This window comes from Sapajus apella, unplaced genomic scaffold (assembly GCF_009761245.1).
Source record: "Sapajus apella isolate SASKATOON/1434 unplaced genomic scaffold, GSC_monkey_1.0 scaffold16, whole genome shotgun sequence".
Lineage (NCBI taxonomy): Eukaryota > Metazoa > Chordata > Mammalia > Primates > Cebidae > Sapajus > Sapajus apella.
Window position 1 is genome coordinate 17,874,620 of NW_022436956.1, and position 6,000 is coordinate 17,880,619.

Below are 6,000 nucleotides of genomic sequence, written 5' to 3' on the forward strand. Positions count from 1 at the left end.
GGGGGACGGAGGCCTAGGATCACTTGAGCCTAGAAGGTCATGACCAGCCTGGGCAATATAGTGAGACCCTATCTCCACAAAAAAAAAAAAAAATTAGCCAGGCATGGTAGTGTGCACCTGTGGTCCCAGCCACTCAGAAGGCTGAGACAGGAGCTATCTGACCAGATGGAAAAGACAAAGTTACATAAAAAGTGTAAAGTTGGGGGGCTGAGGCGGGAGGATTACCTGAGTCCAGGAGTTCAAAGCTACAGTGAGCTATGATCACACCACCATACTCCAGCCTGGGCAAGAGTGAGACCCTATCTGAGGGAAAAAAAAACACACAAGCAATCTCAGGAGCTTGGAAGGCCCTCAGTAGTTTTGGTCCACCTTCCTTCCCATGCTAAAATTTTCCTCTCTGTGTTTTAAGTGACAGACAGCATAGCAGTCAAAGCACCAGCTTTGGGGACAGAAGACCTGGATTCAAATCTCAGCTCTCTCACTTACCAGCTGTATGACCTTAGGCAAGGTGCTTCACCTCTCTCAGCCTCAATAACCTTATATGTTTAATTCAATCATGATAATCTATGTCAAAAGTCTGACAGTAAAATGAAACAACACTTATTAAGTGCCTAGCACAATCCCTGTATACAGAAAATGTTACATACATTTAGCTAGTATTACTGATTCTATTGTCAATTCCATAGTTAGGTAATTCTTAACTATTAGAAGGTCTTTCTAATAGTAAGCCAATAATCCGTTGCTAAGAATGTTCCCTGATATCTCAGGTTCTGCCTTCTGCTCAACTGGGGGGCACCCCAGGATTCTCTAGCTAAGGTAAGCTAAGTATGCCCAGTTCCCTTCCATTCAATACATATCATTGTTTCCCGGTCCCTCAATATTGTGGCTACCTTGCTCTGTACTTTGTCAGCAAAGCTAGAGTTTTGCACATCTGCACACTAACAGAGAATATACACTCATAGGCATAAGGGTTCCCTGCATATTTATTTCTTCCACCCTGCTCCAACAATTATAAAGAAGGTTGACCACAGAAAAGACTGACTGGAGAAGGAACTGGGGAGAAGGTGGAAGATGTGGGAATTGATTACGAAGTGGTAATGAGCAAACTTTTTTTTGTTGTTTTTTTTTTTTTGAGACGGAGTTTCACTCATGTTACCCAGGCTGGAGTGCAATGGCGCGATCTCGGCTCACCGCAACCTCCACCTCCTGGGTTCAGGCAATTCTCCTGCCTCAGCCTCCTGAGTAGCTGGGATTACAGGCACGCGCCACCATGCCCAGCTAATTTTTTGTATTTTTAGTAGAGACGGGGTTTCACCATGTTGACCAGGATGGTCTCGATTTCTTGACCTCGTGATCCACCCGCCTCGGCCTCCCAAAGTGCTGGGATTACAGGCTTGAGCCACTGCGCCCGGCGAGCAAACGTTTTAGAACATTCTTGGCTTTGAATCCCAGCTCTGCCTCTTACTAGTGGGTAGCCTCAGGTTTCTCATCTATAAAATGAGAGTAATAACACTGCCCATCGCAATGTGTTGTGAGGCTTATATGATTCAACACATGTAAAGCACTTAAAATATACTAAGGTCTCAATAAGTGTTAGACAATACATTATTATTATTGCTATTCACATATTTAAAGGGCTTATTCTACATTTCTCCAAAGGACATATCCAGCACCAGGGAATACAAGTTAAGGCCATTCAGACATTAATGAGTTTTTTCTTTTTTTTTAGATGGAGTATCGCTCTACTAATAATACAAAAATTAACCAAGTGCGGCGGCACATGCCTGTAATCCCAGGTACTCAGGAGGCTGAGGCAGGAGAATCGCTTGAAACCGGGAGGCGGAGGTTGCAGTGAGCCGAGATCGCACCATGGCACTCCAGACTGGGCAACAAGAGTGAAACTCCGTCCCAAAAAGAAAAAACAACTTGCAAAAGGTTTAACAGCTAATAAACGGTAGAGAATATGTAGGTATCCATGTCTGACTCCAAATCCCGAACTCTTAATCACTCTGACATGACCAGAGTGCAAGGGGCAAGAGAGAGCTCTAGAATGAAAGGCAAGCTGGGCGCGGTGGCTCACGCCTGTAATCCTAGCACTTTAGGAGGCCGAGGTGGTGCATCACCTGAAGTCGGGAGTTCAAGACCAGCCTGGCCATCATGGTGAAACCCCATCTTTGAAAAAAAAAAAAGAAAAAGGAAAGGCAAGAGCATATTATAAAGGGCATGGAAGAACTGAGGCTCTATCCTGTAAATGATGAGGGGCCATCACAGAATTTCACAAAGAAGACTGGCATGATCAGATCTGTAGGTCAGACAGATGATTCTAACCAGGCATGGTGGTGCATGCCTGTATTCCCAGCTACTCAGGAGACTGGGGTAGGAGAATGGCTTGAGAGCAAGAGTTTGAGGTTGCAGTGTGCTAGGGTCAAACCCGTGAACAGCAACTGCACTCCAGCCTGGGCAGCACAGCAAGACTCTGTCTCTAAAATAAATAAATTATTCTGATAGCCGCATAAGAACTAATTACAGGAGGACAAGAATTGAGGCAGAGAGGCCACTTAGGAAGTTATCCTGAAAGTACAAGCAAGAAACTATGAACTAAGTCAGTGGCTGTGAGGATGGAAAGGAAGGGCCAGATTCTGGGGGAATTAAGAGGCAGAATACAGGACTTGAACTTCAGGAGAGAGGAGGGAAATCAGAGCACTAAAGTCAGAACACTATGATTATCTGTTCATTTCTATGCCTCGTCCAATAGGCAGCCCCACCTACCACACTGCCTAGAAGACAGGACATTTCCGACAAATGTCTGCTGTCTGTATTAGATGAATAAATTCCATGCGCAGACTTGGCTGAGTGAATGAAGCCTTTCACTGAGATAAGAAATACAAGAGGAGGGGCCGGGCGCGGTGGCTCAAGCCTGTAATCCCAGCACTTTGGGAGGCCGAGGCGGGTGGATCACGAGGTCAAGAGATCGAGACCATCCTGGTCAACATGGTGAAACCCCGTCTCTACTAAAACTACAAAAAATTAGCTGGGCATGGTGGCACGTGCCTGTAGTCCCAGCTGCTCAGGAGGCTGAGGCAGGAGAATTGCCTGAACCCAGGAGGCGGAGGTTGCGGTGAGCCGAGATCGCGCCATTGCACTCCAGCCTGGGTAACAAGAGCGAAACTCCGTCTCAAAAAAAAAAAAAAAAAAGAAAGAAAGAAATACAAGAGGAGGAACAGATCCGAGGGATGGAGGAAGGCTGACGATGACAGTAAGCAGGCCTGAGCTCAGGAAAGCGGTCTGGCTGATGACTGGTTTGGGGAGTCAATGCTGAAAAGCTGATAACGCAAGAGATGGAGTGCGCTGAGTAGAAGGGAGGGCTTTCTCCTGCAAAGAACTGAGTTAGGAGAACCGACCGACAGGGAGTTGCGGAAGCCAAGTGAGGAGAGCGGTGCCAGAGGTAGAGGGAGATTTTTAAATCAATGCAAGCAAAGGAAAAAACAAGCTTTCCAACTTTCCCAAAAGATGGCATAAGGTTGGGCTAGCCCCGGATTTGGACCCGGGGGAGCCTGCCACAGAAGTATCCTAGCAAGCTTCGGAAGGCCTGGCCTCACCCGCCTACGAGGAACAGAGCAGCAAACCAGCGCCAGGTGCCCAGCGCGCCTCTCCGCGTCCCGACCCGCTGCTCACTCACCCGCCAGACCCCAGCCCGGACCCGGCCGCCCGCTCAGGAGCCGCCGAGATTTCAAACGGAGGCACCCTAGCCCGGTCGGCCGTTTTTCACGTCGTCCCTCAGTCCCCGCCCACACTCGGGCGCTACCCGCTAGTTGGCTCGCGAGCGTGCCTCAGCTCCCCCGCCACGCTCCCTTCCCCGCCGCCCAACTCCTCCCTTGAGGAGGTCCTCACCTATCCCCCACCCCGGAAGGCTCCAGGCGAGGCTCCGGGCGAGGCGCAGCTCCAACCAACGTCACCCAACACCCACCCTCCCCGCTTCCAGGGACGCCAGGGAGTGTTGCCCTGCAGCGCCCAACAAACACTTCCGGAAAAGGTACCGGCCTAGCAACTGAGAGTCCCGCCTCCATCCGGATCCAATAGGTCGCCGGGTGAGAGCTCTGATACTGGATTGGCTCAAGGTCCCGTCGGTGCACGCGTGAGCTCTGCCAGTTTTCCGTTGCACGATGGGAGTGTAGTTTAGAATAGGTAACGGGAATCCGCAAGAGGTTAAAAGAGAACCCCGAATTGAGACGTGAGGATTTCTGCCAGGACAGAGGACTACTCAGAGTATTTATAGTAACGTGAATTATCTAAGGCAATTTATTGATGATTTGTTAGGAGTATGATCATCGGGTGAATAATACAGTGGTCATCAATAATCAACCCGTTGGCCCTTTAATAACAAAAGAAATGTCAATGTAATGTAATGGAGACGCCCCCACGCCCCATCTCTCCCCGCAAAAAAATGGCTCTCATGTGCTTCGATTAAACCAATGAGCACCTGAACCGGAGTTAGACCTATTTTCTGCTATCCATGTTTTCACCAAAGTCCAGGGTTCAGTTTGAATATGCCTGCATGATGGGGATAGTAATGTCTGTCATAACTATTTTAAAGAGTCTGTTGAAGAAGAAAAAAAAATGAAACAATGTGTAGCTCCTCTACACACCCTGTCTGGCAGAAACGTTGCTGCTAATATAATTCCAAAGAGTTTTGGTTTTGCTTGCACAAGGGCAAATCTTCCTTTCTCTCGTATGTCGCCAACCTCCTAAAGAAGATAAGAGGGGCAAAGACAGTTCTGGCCATAACATCAGTGGGAAAATTGAAAAACAGACAAATAGAGACGCTGCTAGTTGAGGAGGAAAATGGTGAGACCGAGCTCCTAAAGCCGCTTCTGACAGGTTCTAGAGATGTATCCGACTCAGACCAGTCCCAGCGCCACTCAGAGGCTGATTCCAGAATGAGAAACTCTGATTATTGGAATATACAGAGCATATTCCTTGTGAAAGTTGTCAAAATCAGGAGTCATTTGTGTTAAAACCCTGACAAATGGAGCCAGGGAAGGCCATGAAGAGAGGGTTCTCAGGCACGAATGCGTGATAACAAGAACCATCCACCCGGCCTTGTGGCTCATACCTGTAATTCTAGCACTTTGGGAGGCTGAGGTGGGAGGATCACTTAAGCCCAAGAGTTCAAGACCAGCCTGGGCAACATGACAAGACCCTGTCTCTATTTATATATATATATATTAGCCAGGCGTGGTGGCACATGCCTGTGATCCTAGCTACTCAGGAGGCTGAGGTGGGAGGATCAGTTGAGCCTGGGAAGTTAAGGCTGCAGTGAGCAGTAATTGAGCCACTGCACTCTGGCCTGGGCAACAGAGTGAGACCCTGTCTCAAAAAAAAAAAAAAGCCAGGAACTATCACAAAAGAATGCAAAAACCACAGCCTTGCACAAAGGCTGTGGTTACACACACACACAAAAAAACCTCGGCAAGACCATCTGTGCAGCAATTGCCTGTCCAACCTTGGACTGATGCTGCCCCTGTTATTGAGACTTGTAGTCAAAGACTATTGTTTCAAAACTATGTAATCATCTTCATTTGCCTTTAAAAATTCCTACTTGCCCAACCTCTATGGAATGTGTATTCTCATTGCAATGCGACTTCTGAATAAATATCATTCTCTGTTGGAGTTTCCCTCTCTGTTATTTAGATTGATGTTCCTCATGTTAAAGCTTTTCTGCAGCAGTCATGCCTATACTTCCTTTATTCTTAATGTAGATGACAAATCATTGATCCCCCTTCCTCTCCATCTTCTTTAAAAGTTTAGGCCAAGCATGTGGCTCACACCTGTAATCCCAGCACTTTGGGAGGCTGAGGCAGGCAGATCGCCTGAGGTCAGGAGTTTGAGACCAGCCTGGCCAACATAGTGAAACCCTGTTTCTACTAAAAATCCGCAAATTAGCTGGGTGTGGTGGCAGGCACCCGTAATCCCAGCTACTCAGGAGGCTGAGGCAGGAGA

The 6,000-nt window shown here is 47.8% G+C and overlaps 1 protein-coding gene across 20 annotated transcripts in view; it reads right to left on the minus strand.

The window, feature by feature from the left end:
- Positions 1 to 4,925, minus strand: part of CEP164 (centrosomal protein 164) — an 83,534-nt gene extending 78,609 nt beyond the window's left edge. For 12 of the 20 annotated variants that reach the window (XM_032285395.1, XM_032285409.1, XM_032285402.1 and 9 more), the window contains exon 1: positions 3,892 to 4,021. The gene's annotated coding sequence lies outside the window, so the exon portion shown is untranslated. Of the gene's footprint in view, positions 1 to 3,503; positions 3,660 to 3,679 lie in introns of those variants that run through there. The other 8 variants (XM_032285408.1, XM_032285406.1, XM_032285389.1 and 5 more) reach the window with 6 other exon arrangements.
- Between the last annotated feature and the right edge of the window lie 1,075 nt (positions 4,926 to 6,000).